At 38.7% G+C, this 22,333-nt stretch overlaps 1 long non-coding RNA gene across 2 annotated transcripts in view; it reads right to left on the bottom strand.

Annotated features, from left to right (window-relative positions):
- LOC123330727 overlaps positions 1-22,333 on the bottom strand; it is a 144,053-nt gene that overhangs the window by 101,643 nt on the left and 20,077 nt on the right. Inside the window, exon 3 of one of the 2 annotated variants that reach the window (XR_006546813.1) lies at positions 21,201-21,350. The exons of the other annotated variant lie outside the window; for it this stretch is intronic. This is a non-coding gene — a long non-coding RNA (uncharacterized LOC123330727). Of the gene's footprint in view, positions 1-21,200; positions 21,351-22,333 lie in introns of those variants that run through there. 2 annotated transcript variants of the gene reach the window in all.

Genomic DNA, 22,333 nt, shown 5'->3' with positions numbered 1-22,333 from the left:
TAATGTCTCTGCTTTTTAATATGCTGTCTAGGTTGGTTATAGCTTTTCTTCCAAGTAGCAAGCATCTTTTAATTTCATGGCTGCAGTCACCATCTGCAGTGATTTTGGAGCCCAAGAAAATAATGTCTGTCACTGTTTCCACTGTTTTCCCATCTATTCACCATGAAGTGATGGGACTGGATGCCATGATCTTCGTTTTCTGAATGTTGAGTTTTAAGACAACTTTTTCACTCTCCTCTTTCACTTTCATCAAGAGGCTCTTTCGTTTTTCTTCACTTTCTGCCATAAGAGTGGTGTCATCTGCATATCTGAGGTTAATAATATTTCTCCCAGCAATCTTGATTCCAGTTTGTGCTTCATCCAGCCTGGCATTTCACATGATGTACTCTGCATATAAGTTAAATAAGCAGGGTGACAATATACAGCCTTGACATACTCCTTTCCCAATTTGGAACCAGTCTGTTGCTCCATGTACAGTTCTAATTGTTGCTTCTTGACCTGCATACAGACTTCTCAGGAGTCAGGTCAGGTGGTCTGGTATTCCCAGTCTCTTGAAGAATTTTCCACAGTTTGTTGTGATCCACATAGTCAAAGTCTTTGGTGTAGTCAATAAAGCATAAATAGATGTTTTTCTGGAACTCTCTTGCTTTTTCGATGATCCAGGGGATGTTGGCAAATTGATCTCTGGTTCCTCTGTCTTTTCTAAATCCACCTTGAACATCTGGAAGTTTACATCTGGAGGTCAATATACTATACAAATAATAAATAAATGAGTGAGTGAGTAAATGGTATGGTTCTTTGAAAAATTTCCATATTACCAATGATTTTAAAAAATAGCTTCATTTTTTTAATAAATTCACTAGCATATTTATTTTTCTAAACAGTCTCTCAGTGAATGTGGAGGATTTCAGTATCTATACACATTAGAGCTTTCTGAGCACTACAAGAAACTTTTAAAAATAAAAAGTGCAAATCAGAAACCAGAAATATATGAAGTTTCCCAAGTAAACATTACAAACACAATTTCCAGGACTAGTTTTAAAATAGAATCACAATGTGTATGTGTTTGTGCACGTATGTGTGTCTTGCTCTCTTGCTCACACTCTCTCTTTGTATCTATATGTGTATATATCCATACATACATTTAACCTATTAGTGGTTAAATACAAGTATTGTGATTCTTATTAATATCCCCATCAATTTAGCACAGTGGATGACATTATGGACTTTGATATCAAACAGCCTGGGCTTGCAAACCAAGTGTCTGTCCTTGGGCAAGTTACAATAGAGCTTTAATCCTAAATGTTCACAACTGTCAAGTAAGTGTCATAAAAATTCCTATCCTTATGAGGTTGCTATAAGGATTAAATTAAATAATCTTTATCAATGCTTACCATAATGCCTAGTACTGAGTAAGCATTCAATGCACATAAATTGTTATAATTAAAATAATATCACCATACTCAAAGAAAAGCATAATCAAATAGGATAAAAGAACATGTATTCAAATAATGCAAATGTAATCATGTAAAATGGTAAAATGAGAATGAGGGTGGCCAACCTTTTGATTCAGAATTTGAAATCGTGTTATCGAGCAGGCTTACTTTATAGTCAATCTCCTTTCATGGAAGAAACTTTTTAGTGTTAAGCAATATAATAGTCAAAAAGAAAATTAATACAAAATGACCATATAAAATGCCTTCTTACCTACTTTAAATTTTTCTAATTAATGTTCTAAAACTAAGGGGAAAAAAAAGAGTAGAGCATACCTATATGGCAAAGGTGATATATAAACATCAAAAACAACCAGGAAATTATGAATAAAACTAAGTATTAAATCAAATAAAATCAACAAAACATAGTTGATGTTCAAGAACATGTATCTTATTTAGGCTTATATCAGAATTAAGTGCTTTGAAAGCAGTATATATATGAAAAATATTTATTTATTTAACTCTAAGAAACCTTGTAAGTATCTATATTGGAGGTATATAGGACAGAAAGCATTACTCTCCAATCTGCAGTTAAAGTTACCATATGAGAGTGCCACTAGAAGGAATACAACTGGAATGATGAGATGCCATCTATACCAATGACACCATCCAAGAGACTCTTAGTTTCAGATTTTTCTGAGTGTTTTCAAGAGCCTAAAACCTAATCACAGTGATGTGGGTGCAAATACAGAGAAATGTGACCACACTGTGATTCCAGCTAAGTTGAAACTTAATAACTCCGTGTTTTAACTTAACTATCACAAGAGGACTAGACTGCACAGTATAAAATGAAAAATTAAAAGGGATAAAATTCTAGCACCCTGGAAGAGAATTTCCCTGATTATCAAAGAAGAGGGTTCTGTCTCTGCGTTAGCTGTAGACCTATAAAGAGAAAATACAGATCTGATTAATAGCTTCATGTCACTCATCATTAGCCTCATTCACCCAGATCTATTTATTATGGCATCATGATGAATATAATGAGGTTTCCCCCATGGTTCCCTCCTTCTGGGAGCTCCAGTGACTTGGGGACTCTCAGGCTCTGCCTTCTATCCACCATTTTAAACATACCCTTTCTATCAGATGTCTCTGTTTTTAATTCCACTCCTTCTACTAGGTTTCTGCCACTCTATCCAGCCGCTCCAGATCTTTTTGTCTTTATTTGTCTACTCTAATTGTCTCTCCATTTCAGTTTTACCCTGGGTGCTAGCCCTCTGATTTCTTTTGTTCAAAAAATAATCCATAATTGAATTAACCAGTCTGACTTTCATAATTTTATCACCTAATGATGCTCTCTGATATGTGTAATGTCCTGGTTATTTTCCAGAACTTGATAGTTATCTACTGCTAACTTCTGAACATATAGGCTAATTAACTGTTGATGCAACAAAAATGAGGCAGTTTTGTCTATATCCAACTTGTACCCACATGGGTGGTCCCAGACTGGAAAAAATTCATGAAAATATGATATCAGGAATCCAGGAGTCTCCTAGCATCTATAGTACGTCTTATCATGACAGAAAAGCAAGGTAGTATCAAAGACTAATAATATTATGTTAAAAGGGTACAAGAGTGAAACTGAAGAGCCCATTACTGGCCAAAGATGAAGGAAATTAAGCATCCATGAGAATAATAACTGCAATATATTAAGACACATAAAAATATAATTTCAAGTTCATAATATGTTAAAATTTGTTGGTCTCCATTAGAAGGTACTAGGAAACAAACATGTCACTTTGCAAACTAGCAAAGGAAAAGAATCAAGCCTCTTTTAAATAGAACGTACGAAGGATAACCAAGGAGTCGATGAAAGAAAATTACTCTTTTAGAATTATTCCAGTTAATAAATTAAGAAGGAATGACAGACTCCTGGCTCCAGATATGATGAGGTAAAAAGAATATGACTTGCCTGTCTAACATAAACAACTAAAGAACAAGAATAAAGATACATAAGTTTTTAGATATTATACAACAGGTAGTGAAGATCAGTGATAAATGAGAATAAAGAAACAAACAAATGAGTGTAGCCTCATTACCATTGCCCCCGCTCACTGCCAGAGTGTCCAGGCCCTGCAAGTGGGGAGAACCCAGATAAAACCCTGCAACCTTGCTGAGTTGATGAGATAGAGGTTAGAATCCAGGGAGGCCAGGGCAGTTAGAATTTGTGATGCACAGTAGCAAAGAAGAAGCTGCACAGAGAGAGAAATAGAGGTTTGCAGAGGGATTCCCTTGAATCTCTGACAACCACTGGCATATGGGTAAATAAAAGGAAAGTCTCTGATGGTAGGAAAAAACCCAGTGGAGAGAAGTAAGCCAAAATTCACACAAGACTAAGAATCATTTGGGTTCTCAGAGTTCAAAGTGTAAAGACTTCATAATACATGGACATCGGTTAGAATTCCCAGGAGGGTATCATCCTAGTAGTGGGGATAAAATAACCTTAGACAATGGCTGGTCTGGACCCATTCTAATGCACTTATAAACAAGCCACAAAGGAACAAACTGATTCCAAGTAACTGCATAACAGAAAAAAAAAAAAAAAGGCAAAAAGTTCAACACTATTTAAAAGAATAAAAAGAAAATATCTAGCACTCCAAACTGTAAAAATCACATTTGGCATACAGTCAAAAATCACGAGGCAAACAAAGAAGTAGAAAAATATGAACAATAACCAGAAAAAAATCAAACAGAAAGTCAGAAATGAAAGAAATGATGCAAGTAGCCAATAAAGATATTAAAATACTGACTACAAATATACTCCATATGTTCAAGAAGGTGGAGGGGAACATGCATATCATGAAAAGATAAACGGAGGATATAAAATGGAACTTTAAGAGATAAAATCTCTAAAATAAAAAAGCACCGAACGGGACTAATAATATATTAGATACAGCAGAAGAGAAGAAAAACTTGAAAAGACAGAAATAGAAATTATCCAAAATAAGTAGAGTTTAAAAAAAATATACTGAAAGAAAAACTCACAACTAAACCATGCTGGGTTCTGTGGGGGAGCACTGATCATTCTAAAATATGTATATTTGAAGTCCTAAAAGGGGTAGGGAGTCAGAGAAAGAAAAAACATTAAAGAACAATGGCGAGAGGTCCTCCCTGGTGACTTGGTTGGTAAACAACCCACCTGCCAATGCAGCAGGCATAGACTTGATCCCTGATCCAAGAGGATCCCACGTGCCACAGAGCAATAAAGCACCACAACTGTTGAGCCTGTGCTCTAGAGCCTGGGAGTCAAAGCTACTGAACCCACGTGCCCCAGAGCCTGTGCTCCGCAATAAGAGAAGCCACTGCGATGAGAGGCCGGCACACCGCAACTAGAGAGTAGGCCTTGCTCATGGCAACTACAGGAAAAGCTCATGCAGCAAAGACCCAGCACCGCGCCCCACCCCCCAAAATAAACAGGCTAGCATTGACGAAAACTATGTACCATAGAGAAATAATTCTCCTTGGGTTTTTCACATTTTTTCAGAGTTTACCTTAACTACTTTTGTAGACAGGGAGGCCTGGCGTGCTGCGATTCATGGGGTCGCAAAGAGTCAGACACAACTGAGCGACTGAACTGACTGACTGACTGACTTTTGTTCTGAATTAACATTTGAAAGATGTCTGTATAGCAAACAGCCTTGGAAGATAGTGTCTCCTACTGGGGGAAAAAAAAGGTAGGTTTGCTAACAGTCTTGGAAGATAGAAACAGTACTAATATCACCCTTTAGAGCAAAGGGAAGGTAGCTTATTTCCCGTTATAAAAGATTCTGGCTCCCTAAGCTCTGGATCCTTGCCTATAACACTGCTCACTTGAATTGTTTAGGTGCTACATGGATCTCTTCATATTACCTTGTAGGAAATGGGACTGACAGAAATGTTCATACTCTAGTTAATTTTGATGTGAGAAATAAGGCACTCCTTGAAAACTGAGGTAAGCTAACTTGTTAGCTTGCAAGTAGGGTAAAACCATAGACCCTTCTGAGTTTTTGAATATACCCAGGGATCCAGGCATCTCAGAATATCCCAGGAAGAACAATCATAAATGAAACCACATCAAGGAAGACCACACTCAAAACTGCTGAAAAACAGTAATAAAGAGAAAATATTAGATGCAGCCATAGAAAAAAGGACACATTATATTTGTTTGTTTTTCAGTTGTTAATTTGTGTCAGACCCTGCCACCCCATGGACAGGAGCACCTCAGGTTTCCCTGTCCTTTACCATCTCCCAGAGTTTGCTTGAATTCATGTCCACTGAATCAGTGATGCTATCTAACCATCTGATCATCTGCTGCCCTCTTCTCCTTTCGTCTTCAATCTTTCCCAGCATCAGGGTCTTTACCAGTGAGTCAGCTCTTTGCATCAGGTGGCCAAAGTATTGTAGCTTCAGCATCAGTCCTTCCAATGAATATTCAGGGTTGATCTCCTCTAGGATTAACTGGTTTGATTGCCTTGCTGTCCAAGGGACTCTCAATAGTCTTCTCCAGCACCACAATTCAAAAGCATCAGTTCTTTGGCACTCAGCCTTCTTTGTGGTCCAACTCTCGCAACCATACATGACCACTGGAAAAACCATAGCTTTGACTATATATGGAGGAATAAAGGTAAGAGGGACTAAATATTTTCCATAAGAAACTGTACAAGCCAGAAGATAATAGAGTAACATCTTTAAAGGTCTAGAAGGGGTGGGGGTGGGGTGGGGTGCAGGGACTCTTAACTTAGAGCTCTAGTCCCAGGAAAAAATATCTTTTAAAAATAGATACTCACTTCCAACAAAAGTTGATGAACTCCACTGCCAACAGAAATGTCAACATGTGAAAGCTAATTGTGCTAAGATAAAGATATATATTGTATAACATAGATCAATCACAATAAAAAAAAAACAAAGAGGCATATATGATAATGATAAAGAAAAGGAGAATCAAAAATATTCTATTCAAATTAGGGCAGGAAGACAGGATAAAAAGAACCAAAAATGATAGGACAAAACTTTTTTTTAATCACAAATTGGTTGATATATACCCATTATATGAATCATTATAATAAATTAAATGGTCTAAATACTCTAATCAAAAGGCAGAGTTTGGATAAAAATAGTAGAAGCTTATTCTACTTTTAAGAAATCTATTTTAAATATAAAAATATAGATAAAGAAAAATATATAAAAAAGATATACCAAGAAACCACTGACATGGTTACATCAATGTCAGATAAAGTAGTTTTCAGCACAAGAAATACTCCCATGAACAAATATATGGCAATAAATTTGACAACTAGAAGAGTTAAATTCCTAGAAACATACAACCTACCAATACTGAATCATGAATAGAAGAGCTACTGCAAAAAATAATTAACAGAAATTTCAATTAGGGTAGGGAGAGCCAAAGAGAGAGCTTTGGTGCCCTGAAATGATATCAAAGCCCAAGAAGAAAAAGACTCCTTTCCTGGCAAGGATTCAGCCAATGAAAGGCCAGGGATTCTTTGTTACTATGTGTGTGCCAAGCTGCTTCAGTCATGTTCGACTATTGGCGACCCCATAGACTATAGCCTTCCAGGCTCCCCCTGTCCATAGGATTCTCCAGGCAAGAATACTGGAGTGGGTTGCCATTTCCTTCTCAAGGAGATCTTTCCAATCCAGGGATCAAACCCACGTCTCTTGCACTTCTTTCATTGGCAGGCAGGTTCTTTACTGATAGTGCTACTTGGGAAGCCTATGTTTACGAAGGCCCTCCCAAATTCCTTTTCCTCCCTATAGAAGTATTTTCCTTCCCTTGGCATGTGGGGACTTACACATGGCTTACCATAGTTGCAAACCCTGAATTACAATTCTCTAGTGATCGCAAATAAACTCATCTTTGCTGGAAAAATATCTGGCAAACTATTTATTTTAGGTCAACATTTTGGTGACCCATACAAGGGCCAGAGAAGACCCCCAACAGCTCTGGGGCTGATGAGAAGACAGATGCAGTGCCCACAATTGATTCCACTATTGCTCACGGCCTTCTTGCTGATCTTGAGGTTTGAAGATATGTCTTCCTCCTGGATCTGAGTTCTTGCCCTCTTAACATTTGAAGCTTTATTCAGGATTTCCAGGCTTTATTCAGGATCCATTTAAAGGTTTCCTCTTTCTGCTTAAGATCTTATTCTGCATATGAGGACATGTGTGCCACTTCAATCTGATTTTGAGACCAGACGGTTTCACTGAAGCTGGCTAAGCTTTGGCCTGTTCCTTTAGGAATGGCCTAAATGGGGCCAGGTTTTCAGCATTCAATCTGTTCCTTTGGAAAGGCTATTCTCTTGAAACTGGCTTAAAAAAAAAAACAAACCTTTGGTCTGGCTCCTCTGGAACCAAGCTGTTTCCCTTGAATTGACTGGTATTCAGGCTTGCAGGTTATTTGAATTGAGCCATTTGTGCTCTAAACAGTATAAACTATTTGAAACTTCTCTACCCTCTAGGAAATGGAATTCCAGTTATCTATATTTTGAAATCGTCCCTCACCCCACTACACACACAGGGACTCTGGCCAATTTTATGTTTAAAAACCATGGTTCTTCCTCATGTGCATTTCTAAACAAATAGAAGAACTGAACTAAAGGCAATGCTATTTACAATAGTAAGGGCCATTATAAGGAACTTCTGAAATCTCCAAACTGGACTACAATAATTCAAAAGTTTCCAGAACTGAGTGAATGTTTATTTCAGTTGCTCTCTTGAGGCTTCTAATTGTTAGTAGGAGTCTAAGATTGCCTCTCTGCAAAATAAAGATTTTTTAATATTGACTGAGGCAAACAAATGACTGAAGAAAGATAAAATGTCTCCTCAGGCTCTTCTTCCTTAGCTTCTTTGTCTCAGATCCTGCTCTGGTGCCATCTTCTCTCTCTCCCTTGGCTCTTTGTGGCCAGACTCCACTTTGGGCACCATCTTCTTCCTTCCCTCCTATATTCCTTATGTCTCTACTATATCTTCAACTCCACCACACTCATCAAATCTCCCCTTTTCTCTGAAACTCTTCCCAGTCCTTTTTTCTCTGAACTTGTCAGAACCTGTCTGTTTAAAAATGAAGCTTTCTGAGAATCTAGAAGTTAAGCCTTTAATTTTTCTAACCCCGGGACTAAAGCTGAACTGAGAGCCATAGACAAAGATTTTCCCAAAGTACCAAAGATCCTCACACATTTTCTGAGAAATTTAATATAGTCATTAGAGTTTATCAAACTGGTTTCTCTGACTTATATTAGCTAGTTCATATGATTGTTGAGGAAGGCCAGGCTCAGTGTTGTATAAAAGCCACTAACTGGGGAAGTTTGGAAAGGTCTCAAGAATTACAACTGAGAGCTCAGCCCTCTAACTCAGGATATAGTCAGGCTCAAGCAACTGCTAGGAAACCTCATCGAGCAATTCCTAGGGCTTTTCCAAAATCTGTTAACAAACAAAATTCAGGCGTGTATACAAAATCTGATAATCAAGTTCTCATGATTATTACAATCAACTTCAGAATGTTTTTTAAAGAGAAGTCTGGTCTTCCTTCAGATGATAATTTCACCTGATGAGATTCTAACTCAATGTTTATTAATGTGCTGAATTGGGAAGTTTCGCTTCTAACAAAAAGGACCGGGATACACTGAAAAACTGTGTCCATTTCAAATTTAGTCGATCTGGCAAACCAACTCTCTCATACTCCAGATGAGTCACCCGGAAAGAAGCCTGCCAAAATTCTTAGTCTCCAACTCTGGAAAATGAAATGAAAACCCCTAAATGAAACCAAAACCACCTACTTTCTGCCATTTTTGTAAAGAGCCAGGGCATTGAAAAATGAATTGTTACAAATTTAAGCACTTTAGGTGCCTTCAGACTCGAACCAGACTCTCCAACATTTTAATTCTCAATGTTGTGGCTCTAAGGAACAACAAGGGCTCTTCCCAATCCTCCTCTTTCACTGGTTCGCAGAAACACTCCTCCAGATTGGGGATGAACCTCTTCTAGTCCAAACTGACAGTGGAGCCATGCTCTTAGTGCTCAACCCCACCACCACAGAACAGTCCCTGCCTTAGGGTACTAAAACAGTTCAGATAGTAGGGATGTCTAATGAACGTCAAGAAATCCTGTCTCCAAGTCTATTCCCTCTTACTTAGGTCCTTTGAGAGAGATACACACTCTTTTCTCCTTAGTTCACCCATCTCTATCCATTTATCAGGCCAAGACTTCAAAGAGAAGGATCATGCCAGAATTTCTTTCTCCCAAAAGAGGGGAATAATTCTAGAAATTGAAAGCGGTCATCAAAGTATTCCACCAGGTGAATTAAATGACCCTGTGACATCTTTCATTTGTTCCACATCTGAACAAATAAATTTCTACTAGAGTGAATTCTGGAAACACGATTATTTATTTCTTCTGAATCAGCTATCACTTTTTTTACAGGCAAAATCTTCAACTTACACTGGCAAATTTCACAGCACACCTCTTGTCAAAATTCAGGTACACCCCTTAAGACCTCCTCCCAGAATTAATAAATGCCCTATACGAAGCCCTTCAAGACATAAACCCCATAATAGTTTATAGGGCTCAAGGCCTCATCATCCCTTGGATTAACCTCTGTAACACTCCTTTTACCACTTAGAAAACCTAAGGGGCAAGAGTGGAGGCTTGTCCAGGACCTCCTAGCAATAAATAACATTATAATCCTTTGACACCATGTGGTACCTAACACTCATCCATTATTAACATCCATTTCCACTGAAAGAAAATTCTTTACTGTAACTGATTTATGCCTTAATGGGGAAAAGTCACTAAAGAAAAACTGCAGTTTCAAACCCAGGTTCAATACTTAGGGCATCTAATATGAAAACAATGCCACACCTGGATCAGATAGACTTCCTAGTGTCCTGAGTTTCCTAAAGTGTCAAACTGAGAACCAGCTTGAGGGTTCCTCAAGCTAGCTGGTTATTACCGAAGCTGGATTCTAAATTTCTCTCTTATGGCCAAATCTCTATAAGTTTTACTCAGCAGTAACAAGCCCAACCCCATTTTATGGGAAGAACTGGAAGATACGGTCTTCAAGACCTTAAAGGAGAGTTTGAAGAAACCCACCTGTCCTTGGGCATCCCAATTATCAGATTCTGTTTTTCCTTTTTGTATATGAAAAGGCAACGAATGCCCTTGGGTCAGTCACCCAAAAACGGAGGGACCACCATCAACCCACCAGGTATCATAGTCAGCAATGGACTCTGTGGCACTGGGACATCCCTTTTCCTTATTGCCACTATAGCCACTGCCCTTCTGATTAAAGCCACAAAAAAATCACTGTGGGATCCCCTTTCACCATTTTTGTACCTCATGCTATAGAAGCCCTCCTGAATTATCACCACACTCAACACTTCTCAGTCAGCGGCTTCACCCTTTGTTAACTGATCCTCACATTTATGTTGTAATAACCTTGACCTCAGAGAAGGCAATGGCACCCCACTCCAGTACTCTTGCCCAGAAAATCCCAAGGATGGAGGAGCCTGGTAGGCTGCAGTTCATGGGGTCGCTAAGAGTCGGACACGACTGAGCGACTTCACTTTCACTCTTTACTTTCATGCATTGGAGAAGGAAATGGCAACCCACTCCAGTGTTCTTGCCTGGAGAATCCAGGGACAGGGGAGCCTGGTGGGCTGCCATCTATGGGGTTTCACAGAGTCAGACATGACTGAAGCAACTTAGCAGCAGCAACCTTAACCTGGCTACTCTTCCCAGATGACACATGGTAAAGAAGCTGCCTGCCAATGCAGAGGACACAAGAGAAATGGGTTCGATCACTGGGTCAGAAAGATTCCCCTGGAGTAGGAAATAGCAACCCACTCAAGTATTCTTGCCTGGAAAAGCCCACGGACAGAGGAGCCTGGTGGGCTACAGTCCACGGGATCACAAAGAGTTGGACACGACTGAGCTACTGAGCACACCTACCCTTCTCCCCTCGGTCACCAACAAAATACCTCAGTACTGCTTAAAGCTGATGGTTCACCTTCTGACATCTGTCATCGTGGAGATCTACAGGAAATTCTACTCACTCTGGTTCTTCTTTAAAAGATGACAATGGCAAATCTTGTGCTAGGTATGCGGTTACAACTCCTTTTATATAGCTGTCAGCGTCTTTACCTATGGCTACTTTGGCCCAACAGTCTGTATTATACACCCTTTCAAGGGCCTGCACTTTGGCCAAGAACAAAATTGCCAATATTAATACTAACAGTAGATGTGCTTTTGAATAGCTCATGATTTTGAAATGTTGTGGAAATAATGTGGCTTCCTTACTTCCACTGGAAACACAATTAGAAATGGCCCCTGTGCTTGGAAATTATTGAATGCAATACTTTCACCTGCCACTTTTATTATTAAAATTCCAGGGCATTCTAAACTTGACTCCATGAAAGCTAAGGTAAATCACCTTGCTGACATTTCTATAAGAAATACTGACCTTAAAGTAACCAACAGAAGCCAAACTTCTGTCATGGTCCAAAGGAATATTTCCCAAAATGATAATTTAGAAAATCTAGCCTAATAACTGGCCTCAGAAAAGGAAAAACAAGATGGGAACTTCAACAATTTTTTTTATAAAAGGGAAAAACTCTGGTTTGGGCTAAATAACAACCCAGTCCTACAAGAAACTCTGAAATTCCCACTCCTCACTACTATACATGCATTAAATCATTGATCTACTGACAAAATTAGAGGCTTCATGAATCAATATTGGTAAGAAAATATTAACAAGGCCACAGAAAATCCCTACCTCATTCATCCCACTTGTTCAGGGAAGCCTGTTCGTGCTGCTTTCAGATATTTTTCTCCAATATTTGTATATTTTATTATTTTTTAAACTCTCTACTTTTGGACTATAGCTGATTGACAATGTTGTGATAGGTTCAGGTGCACAGCAAAGTGACCCAGCCACGTGGACTTAGCCTGCCAGGCTCGTCTGTCTATGGAATTCTCTAGGCAAGAATACCCTTCTCCAGGGGATCTTCCTGATCCAGGGATTGAACCCAGGTCTCCTGCATTGCAGGTGGATTCTTTATCATCCGAGCCACAGGGAAGCCCATATATGTATCCACTATCCCTTAAATTCCCCTTCCATCCATGCTGCCACACGACATAGAGCAGAGTTTCCTGTGCTATACAGTAGGTCTTGTTGGTTGGTTAGCTCCCAGACATTTTATCCTGCCTCACAGACAATTCAAAGTCTGGCAAATGCATTTCATACAACTCTCTCCATCTAATGGATAAAAATATGTTTTAATCATGGTCTGTGTGTTTTTCCACTGGACTGAAGTTTTCCTTTTCAGACAGGCTACTGCTTCCTCTGTGGCTAAAGTCTTTTGGAAAAGACTATCCCTAACCGGGGAACTTCTTTCCAACTTCATAATCATGTAGGAACCCATCTTATTGGCCAAGTGCTTCAAAAGTCTGCTTTTGGCCCGGTGTTTCAACACTTTCACTGTGATTACCATCTCCAATCCTCGGATTTAATTGAACACACTAACAGCATCATGAAGACTCAAATGGCAAAATCTGTAGATGTACTCCCAATACCTTGGCCAAAAGCAATACCATTGGTTCTTCTAATTCCCAGATACACCCTCTTTTGGAATTCATAAACTCTCACCCTTTGAGATGGTCACAGGATGCCCAATGCACTTTTTGCTTCTTTTGACTCACAGCTAATAAAAGGAGAGATACTCCAATATTTAAAACTTCTAATTGCTTCTACTGAAAATAAGCATATTTTCACAGTGCACCCTCAGGAGAAAAAGACCTTAAAGCATCACATCCTGCAAACTGCAGATTTCATCTATTGGAAAAACACCTCCAGAAGAACTCTCTTCAAACTCAGTAAAAGGACCCTATCAAGAATTGCTAACCAAATCTTGTGCCATCAAAAATTCCAAGGAACACACTCCTGGATTAGCATGACATACTCAGAGAAAGCTCCGAAGCCTGACTAGACCTGCATATCATTTGGTAACCCAAAGTAAAGCTTTCCTGGAGTTGAAGCAGGCAACATCTGATGAGACAGCTTTCTCAAGGTTCCCAGATCATGTCTGTGGGAAGTTTACCACCAAAACTTTGATGATGTCAAAACATTTGAGATGCTCCCCAGTTCAGTGATAACACATGAACTTTAAATAAGAAGTGTCTGAGAGCTCTCCCTCCTGACCCTCCTAGTTACTTGAATGTAACATTTATTTGTTTCCAATCTATGTACTTTCCTTCGGACATGAGACACTATACCCAAGGTCCTTCCTGACCCTGAGGGAAGAAAGGCAGCTAAAACTAGAACTGACTCTTGACCAACAATACTTTCAGAGAAAGAACTTAATCAAGAGAGGAGTACAAAGTTAATTAAAAGAAAGCTCAGTTAAGCAGAGTTTGGAGACCTGAATGGAGAACTCTGTACCCTATGACTATAGCAGAGCCCTATAGGAAGATGAAAGACTTCTCTTCTTTCCTGGCAAGGACTCAGACAATATAGAGCCATGGATTCTGCTTACTACAGTCTTTCTAGCTTCCTTTTATCCCTTATAAAAGTATTCCGCTTCTCTTGCTGTGTATAGACTTTCAAAGTGGCTTACCAAAGTTACAGACCTCTAATTGCAATTCTCTATTGGATCCTGAAAAAAAAAATCTTTTCTGGAGAAATAATTGGCAATCTATTTGCTTCAGGTCAACACTAGTAAGGAGATTGAATCTGTAATCAGAAACTTTCCAACAAACAAAAATCTAGGACCAGATGGCTTCACAGGAAAAGTCTACCAAACGTTTTTTAAAAACTAACATCAATCCTCCTTAAACTTTTCCCCAAAAATAATACATGAGGAGGAAACACTTCCAAACACATTCCATGAGGCCAGAATTACCCTGACACCAAAACCAGACAAGGACACCATAAGAAAATAAAAGTACAGGCCAATATCCCCAATGAACATAGATGAAAAAATCCTCAAAAAATATTAGCAAACCAAATTCAACAATACATTAAAAGGATCATACATTATTATCAACCAGGATTTATTCCAGGGCTCATTCCATATCTGCAAAGCAAACAATCTGATATACCACATTAACAATATGAAGGGAAAAAAATCATACAATCATCTCAACAGATCCAGAAAAAGCATGTGACAAAACCCAATATCCATTTATAAGATCTTTCAACAAAGTGTGTATGTAGGAAACATACCTCCACATAATAAAGGCCATATATGACAAGCTTATAGTTAATATTATACCCAATGATGAAAAGATGAAAGTTGTTCTCTGAGATCAGAAACAAGACAAGGATGTTCACTCTCACAAATTTTATTCAACATAGTAATGGAAGTCCTAGCTGGCACAATTAAGCAAGCCAAAGAAATAAAGTCATCCCAATTGGAAAGAAAGAAGTAAAACCATCACTGTCTACAGATGATATGATACTACATATAGAAAATCCTACCACCAAAAAGATATTAAAACTAATAAACAAATTAAAGTTGCAGAATACAAAAAAATCTGTTGCATTTTTTACACTGATAAACTATCAGAAAGAGAAATCAAGAAAATAATCTCATTTATAATTTCATCAAGAAAAATAAAGTACCTACGAATAAATTTAACCAAGAAAGTTTAAGATGTATACACTAAAAGGCTCTATGAAAGCAAATAAAGAAGACACAAATGAATGGAAAATATTCCAAGCTCAAGGGTTAAAGAACTAATTTTTTAAATTAATTTATTTTAATTGGGGGCTAATTACTTTACAATGTTGTGGTGGTTTTTGCCATACATTGACATGAGTCAGCCATGGGTGTACATGTGTCCCCCATCCTGAGCCCCTCTCCCACCTCCCTCCCCATCCCATCCCTCTGGGTTGTCCCAGCGCACCGGCTTTGAGTTCCCTGTTTCATGCATCGAACTTGGACTGGTGATCTATTTCACATATGGTAATATACATGTTTTTCCAGTGGTTTTTCTAGTCGTAATGTATGGATGTGAGAGTTGGACTGTGAAGAAAACTGAGCACCAAAGAATTGATGCTTTTGAACTGTGGTGTTGGAGAAGACTCTTGAAAGTCCCTTGGACTGCAAGGAGATCCAACCAGTCCATTCTGAAGGAGATGAGCCCTGGGATTTCTTTGGAAGGAATGATGCTAAAGCTGAAACTCCAGTACTTTGGCCACCTCATGTGAAGAGTTGACTCATTGGAAAAGACTCTGATGCTGGGAGGGATTGAGGGCAGGAGGAGAAAGGGACAACAGAGGATGAGATGGCTGGACAGCATCACTGACTCAATAGATGTGAGTCTGAGTGAACTCCAGGAGTTGGTGATGGACAGGGAGGCCTGGCGTGCTGCAATTCATGGAGTCTCAAAGAGTCGTACATGACTGAGCGACTGAACTGAACTGAATATACATGTTTCAACGCTATTCTCTCAGATCATCCCACCCTTGCCTTCTCCCACAGAGTCCAAAAGTCTGTTCTTTATATCTGTGTCTCTTTTGCTATCTCTCATATAGGGTCATCGTTACCACTTTCAAATTCCATTTATATGCATTAATATAATGTACTGATGTTTTTCTTTCTGACTTACTTCACTCTGTATAATAGGCTCCAGTTTCATCCACCTCATTAGAACTGATTCAAATGTAAAGAACTAATTCTTTAAAAGTCCATACTGCAAAAAGCCATCTACAGATTAAATGTAATCCTTATCAAAATGCCAGTGGTATTTTTCACAGAAATAGAATAAACAAACAAGCCTAAAATTTATGTGGAACAACAGAAGACCCTGAATAACCAAAGCAATCTTGAGAAAGAACAAGGCTAGAAATAAACCCACACATATAAACTCATACAAAATTTATGACAGAGGAGTCAAGGATATGCAATCTGGAGAAGCCAGTCTTTTCAATTAATGGTATTGGGAAAACCAGACAGCCATATGTGAGAGGATGAAACTGGAATGGTATCTTACACCATAAATAAAAATTAACTCAAAATGGATTAAGCAATTCAACATAGGACATCATACTATAAAATTTCTAAAAACAAAAAAACCAGAAAATAAGCTCCTTAACACAGGTCTTGACAATGATTTTTTAGATTTGACACCAAAAGCAAAGGCAATAAAAGTAGAAATAAACAGGTAAGATGATATAAAACTAAAAAGGTTTTGCATAGAAAATAAAACCATCAATAAGTAAAAATGAAACCTACTGAAGGGGAAAAATATTAGGAAATCATATATCTGATTAAGGGCTAACATTCAAAATACATAACTCAACAATTCAACAGCAAAACAATTTAGTTGAAAAATGGGCAGAGGATCTAAACAGACATTTTTTTCAAAGAAGACAGACAAATGACCAACAGACACATGAAAACATCCTCAACATCACTAATCATGAGGGAAATGCAAATCAAAACCCCAACAAGATATTACCTTCCACCTGTCAGAATGCCTATTATCAGAAAGACAAGAAATAACAAGTCTTGATGAGGATGTGGAGAAAAAGGAACGCTATTTTTCCCACCTTTTTAGTGGGAATTGGGGGCAGGAGGAAAAGGGGACAACAGAGGATGAGATGGCTGGATGGCATCACCGACTCGATGGACGTGAGTCTGAGTGAACTCCGGGAGATGGTGATGGACAGGGAGGCCTGGCGTGCTGCGATTCATGGGGTCGCAAAGAGTCGGACACGACTGAGCGACTGAACTGAACTGAACTGAAACTGGTGTAACCACTGTGGTAAACAATATGAAGATTCCTCAAAAAAAACTAAAAATAGAATCACCATATGACTCAGCAATTCCACAAATACCACTTCTGGGTATTTGTTCAAAGAAAATGAAAACACTAATTTAAACAGATAACACACTCATGCTCACTGAAGCACTATTTATTTACAATAGCCAAGACACGGAAATAGCCAAGTGTTCGCTGATAGTCAAATGGATAAAGAAAATGTGGTATATACATACAAAGGGATATTGTTCAGTCATTAAAAAAAAGAAGAAAATCTTATCATTTATTACAATATGGATGGATCTTAATGGCCTTATGTTCAATGAAATAAGACAGAAAAAAACAAACACTGCATGATATCACTTATATGTGGAATTTTTTAAAAAGCTGAACTCAGAACAAAGTAGTAGATGCCAGAGGTTGTGGGGGGTGCAAATAGGTGAAGGGGGTCAAAAGGTATAAGTTTCCAGCAATAAAATACTTAACTCAGGGGGATGTAATATATAGCATGGTGACAAGTTAATAATACTGCATTGTGTAGCTGCTGCTGCTGCTGCTAAGTCTCTTCAATTGTGTCCAACTCTGTGCGACCCCATAGATGGCAGCCCACCAGGCTCCCCCGTCCCTGGGATTCTCCAGACAAGAACACTGGAGTGGGTTTCCATTTCCTTCTCCAATGCATGAAAGTGAAAAGTGAAAGTGAAGTTGCTCAGTTGTGTCTGACTCTTTGCGATCCCATGGACTGCAGCTTACTAGGCTCCTCTGTCCATGGGATTTTCCAGGCAAAAGTACTGGAGTGGGTTGCCATTGCCTTCTCCGGCATTGTATAGCTGTAAGAAAGTGAAAGTGAAGTCACTCAGTCATGTCTGACTCTTTGCAACCCCGTGGACTGTAGCCCGCCAGGCTCCTCTGTCCATGGGATTCTCCAGGCAAGAATACTGGAGTGGGTTGCCATTTCCATCTCTAGGGGATCTTCCCAACCCAGGGATCGAATTCAGGTCTCCTGCATTGCAGGCAGATGCTTTATCCTCTGAGCCACCAGGGAAGCCCACTGTATAGCTGAAAGTTGCTAAAAGAATATATCTTAAAAGTTTTAATCACAAGAAAAAATTTGTAACTATGTATAATGACAGATATTAACTAGAATTATTGTGATCATTTTGTGATCTATATAAATATTGAATGATTATACTGTATACTTGAGGTTAATGTAATGTTATATCATGAGTTTGAGTAAACTCCGGGAGTTGGTGACAGACAGGGAGGCCTGGCATGCTGCAGTCCATGGGGTCGCAAAGAGGTGGACATGACTGAGAGACTGAACTGAACTGATACTTAAATTTAAACATAAGCAAATAAGTAAAAGGAAAAAACTTACCTCTGATAAAGGGCTTGTATCTAGAATATGTTTTTAAGCATTTCAATTCAATAACAGACTCAAACACTGATAAAAATCAGATAAAAATCTGCAAAAGATTTTAGCAGACACTTTGTCAAGTAGATATATAAGTGGAATATAAGACATCCAACATAATTATTCAACAGAAAAAGACAAATTATATCTACAATGAGAAGTAAACTATATACTCACTAGAATGACTAAAGTTAAAAAGACTGATCGTGCCAACACTTGGAAAAGAGTTTGTTTCTTATAAAGTTATATCTATACTAACCATAAAACTCAGCAATCCCACTAAAGTATTTATCCAATAAAAATGAAAATATGTTAATGCTACACACTTATATGGGTTGTTTTAAAGAACTTATAACGTCTCACTTCCTTTTAATATAAAAGATAAAAGGATCTTTAGATATACATACTGAAATGCTTTAAAATGAAATTAACTTATGTCTGGTACATGCTTCAAAATAACTCCAGATTAGGACCTGTTAAGACAAAATCACCCATGGGTTTAGTATTGTTTTAATTGGATGAGATTTATCAATACATGGAGGTTCAATACACCCTCCTTTCTACATCTGTATGTTTTCCAAAAAGAAAATTAAGAGTCTGGGGGAGATTTCTAAATTACTTCTTCTTTAATATGGAAATCAAAATAATGCCACTCAAGGTGTCCTTTACCTTTGAGGAGTAAGTGCCAAAGACTATAAATGTTGAAGGAGTATTACTGTGAGTTTGTGACAGTTGAATTCCCTGCCTCAACATCTTGAAATAAAAGGGTAAGCTCAATAGGGTTAGCCGAGGCTTAAAGATTTGAGAAATTATATCCATTTAACATCTACTTCCTATCTTTACTCTAAAATCAGGACAGCCACATTTAGTGGAGAAAATACTTTTAATATTAAGGCAGGTATGATTCTTTAACAGAATAACAACACATGCTCTGTGGACAGACTCACATAAACTAACTCTACTTTGTATTAACTATTTCATCAGAGAGTAGAAGTCCAATTTAGTATATACAAGATTCAAATCTGAGAGACATTAGCTCAAAAGGATGCAGAAGATATAATTGCAATCCTACCAAATGGGCAGGGGCAGCTACAAAGTTCATCCAAAACAGCTCTTATCATCCAATACGGAGTTTCAAATCACCAGCGTCAAGAACGCAGAATCATTAAGCTGGTGCCCCATTCTGTATGCTGATTACCAGGAAACCTAGAAGTCACTTCCAGCAGAATCTCAACTAAAATTGACAAAAGTCAAGTGCAGGTGGCAGCAGGCATATATTCATGCTCTGGAAAATGAAGATTGGGTATTCAAGGGCCGTAAATGCCACGATGAAGGGTCTAGAACTAACTCTAAAATAACATTGATAACTAATGATAATCCTTATTTAAATTCCACAAAGATTTGGATGTAATAATCACTCCCTCCTTTTTTATTATTAAATGTATAAAAACACATATAAAACTTACACAGGGTCTGGCAGGTACTCTTCCAAATGTCCATGATGGTAGACATTCAAATTTCATTAACTCTTCTGTAGTGCTATAGTACATAGAACATGCCTCAATAAATAATGGGTTTTGCACGGAATGATGGGGAAAAAATGGTACTAGTTTTTCCCCTTTAGTTCAGTTCAGTTCAGTCGCTCAGTTGTGTCCAACTCTTTGCGACCTCATGAATCGCAGCACGCCAGGCCTCCCTGTCCATCACCAACTCCCGGAGTTCACTCAGACTCATGTCCATCGAGTCGGTGATGCCATCCAGCCATCTCATCCTCTGTCGTCCCCTTCTCCTCCTGCCCCCAATCCCTCCCAGCATCAGAGTCTTTTCCAATGAGTCCACTCTTCACATGAGGTGGCCAAAGTACTGGAGTTTCAGCTTTAGCATCATTCCTTCCAAAGAAATCCCAGGGCTGATCTCCTTCAGAATGGACTGGTTGGATCTCCTTGCAGTCCAAGGGACTTTCAAGAGTCTTATCCAACACCACAGTTCAAAAGCATCAATTCTTCAGCACTCAGCCTTCTTCACAGTCCAACTCTCACATCCATACATGACCACAGGAAAAACCATAGCCTTGACTAGATGGACCTTTGTTGGCAAAGTAATGTCTCTGCTTTTCAATATGCTATCTAGGTTGGTCATAACTTTCCTTCCAAGGAGTAAGTGTCTTTTAATTTCATGGCTACAGTCACCATCTGCAGTGATTGTGGAGCCCAAAAAAATAGTCTGACACTGTTTCCACTGTTTCCCCATCTATTTCCCATGAAGTGATGGGACCAGATGCCATGATCTTCGTTTTCTGAATGTTGAGCTCTAAGCCAACTTTTTCACCTCCTCTTTCGCTTTCATCAAGAAGCTTTTTAGTTCCTCTTCACTTTCTGCCATAAGGGTGGTGTCATCTGCATATCTGAGGTTATTGATATTTCTCCCGGCAATCTTGATTCCAGCTTGTGCTTCTTCCAGTCCAGCATTTCTCATGATGAACTCTGCATATAAGTTAAATAAGCAGGGTGACAATATACAGCCTTGACGTACTCCTTTTCCTATTTGGAACCAGTCTGTTGTTCCATGTCCAGTTCTAACTGTTGCTTCCTGAGCTGCATACAGATTTCTCAAGAGGCAGGTCAGGTAGTCTGGTATTCCCATCTCTTTCAGAATTTTCAAGAGATTGTATTGTCCAAGTCAAAGTTGCTCTGAAAAGTAAAGACTGGGTTAGGATCTAAAATTTCTTTATAATTTACAAAATGAATTCTTTACCAGCTGAGCCACAAGGGAAGCCCAAGGCTACTAGAGTGGGTAGCCTATCCTTTCTCCAGCAGATCTTCCTGACCCAGGAATTGAACCAGGATCTTCTGCATTGCAGGTGGATTCCTTACCACCTGAGCTATCAGGGAAGTCCATAATTTATAAAATGAATAGTCAGTATTTAAAATGCAGTATTTCACTGCATAATGAGTCATGAAATTATAAGGACTGATTACCCAGTTAATTGATTCATTATCTAGGCTCTATCCCCTTGTTTTTCTGGCTCTTTTATTATCCACCACTATCTTTAATAGGGGGCTTCCCTGGTGGTTCAGATGGTAAAGAATCCACCTGCAATGCCAGAGACCTGGGTTTGATCCCTGGGTTGGGAAGATGTCCTGGAGGAGGGTATGGTGACCCACTCCAGTATACTTGCCTGAAGAATCCCCATGGACAGAGGAACCTGGCGGGCTACAATCCGTGGGGTTGCAAAGAGTCAGATACAACCGAGCGATGAAGCACAGCACACATCTTTAACAGAGAATGAACAAAGAAATGAAGAAATGAGACACAGCTTTCAGCAGCTAAAAGTCACAGGTGAATGCTGGAAGATCAGGCTTATGGGCTCCATTGAGAACTAAGAATTTCCTGTCTTTGGATTTGTTTCTCATGTTTCCCCGACCCCATTATAATACACAATTGAGAGCTGCTTGTATAAAAGAGAAAAATTAGCCAAAAATATATCTGAGACAACAGAAGATACAATATTTTAAAATTACACTTTAGTTTTTAAATCCCTGGCCAAATATCCCTGCTAACAATAAATCTTTAAACTCCTGTGGTTTTGTTTGAAAACTCATGACCTGCCATACCCTTGTTTTAATTATAGTTCTAAGAAAACAACTGGAGAAGGAAATGGCAAACCACTCCA

This window comes from Bubalus bubalis, chromosome 20 (assembly GCF_019923935.1).
Source record: "Bubalus bubalis isolate 160015118507 breed Murrah chromosome 20, NDDB_SH_1, whole genome shotgun sequence".
Lineage (NCBI taxonomy): Eukaryota > Metazoa > Chordata > Mammalia > Artiodactyla > Bovidae > Bubalus > Bubalus bubalis.
This window is presented reverse-complemented; position numbering and strand designations above follow the sequence as displayed.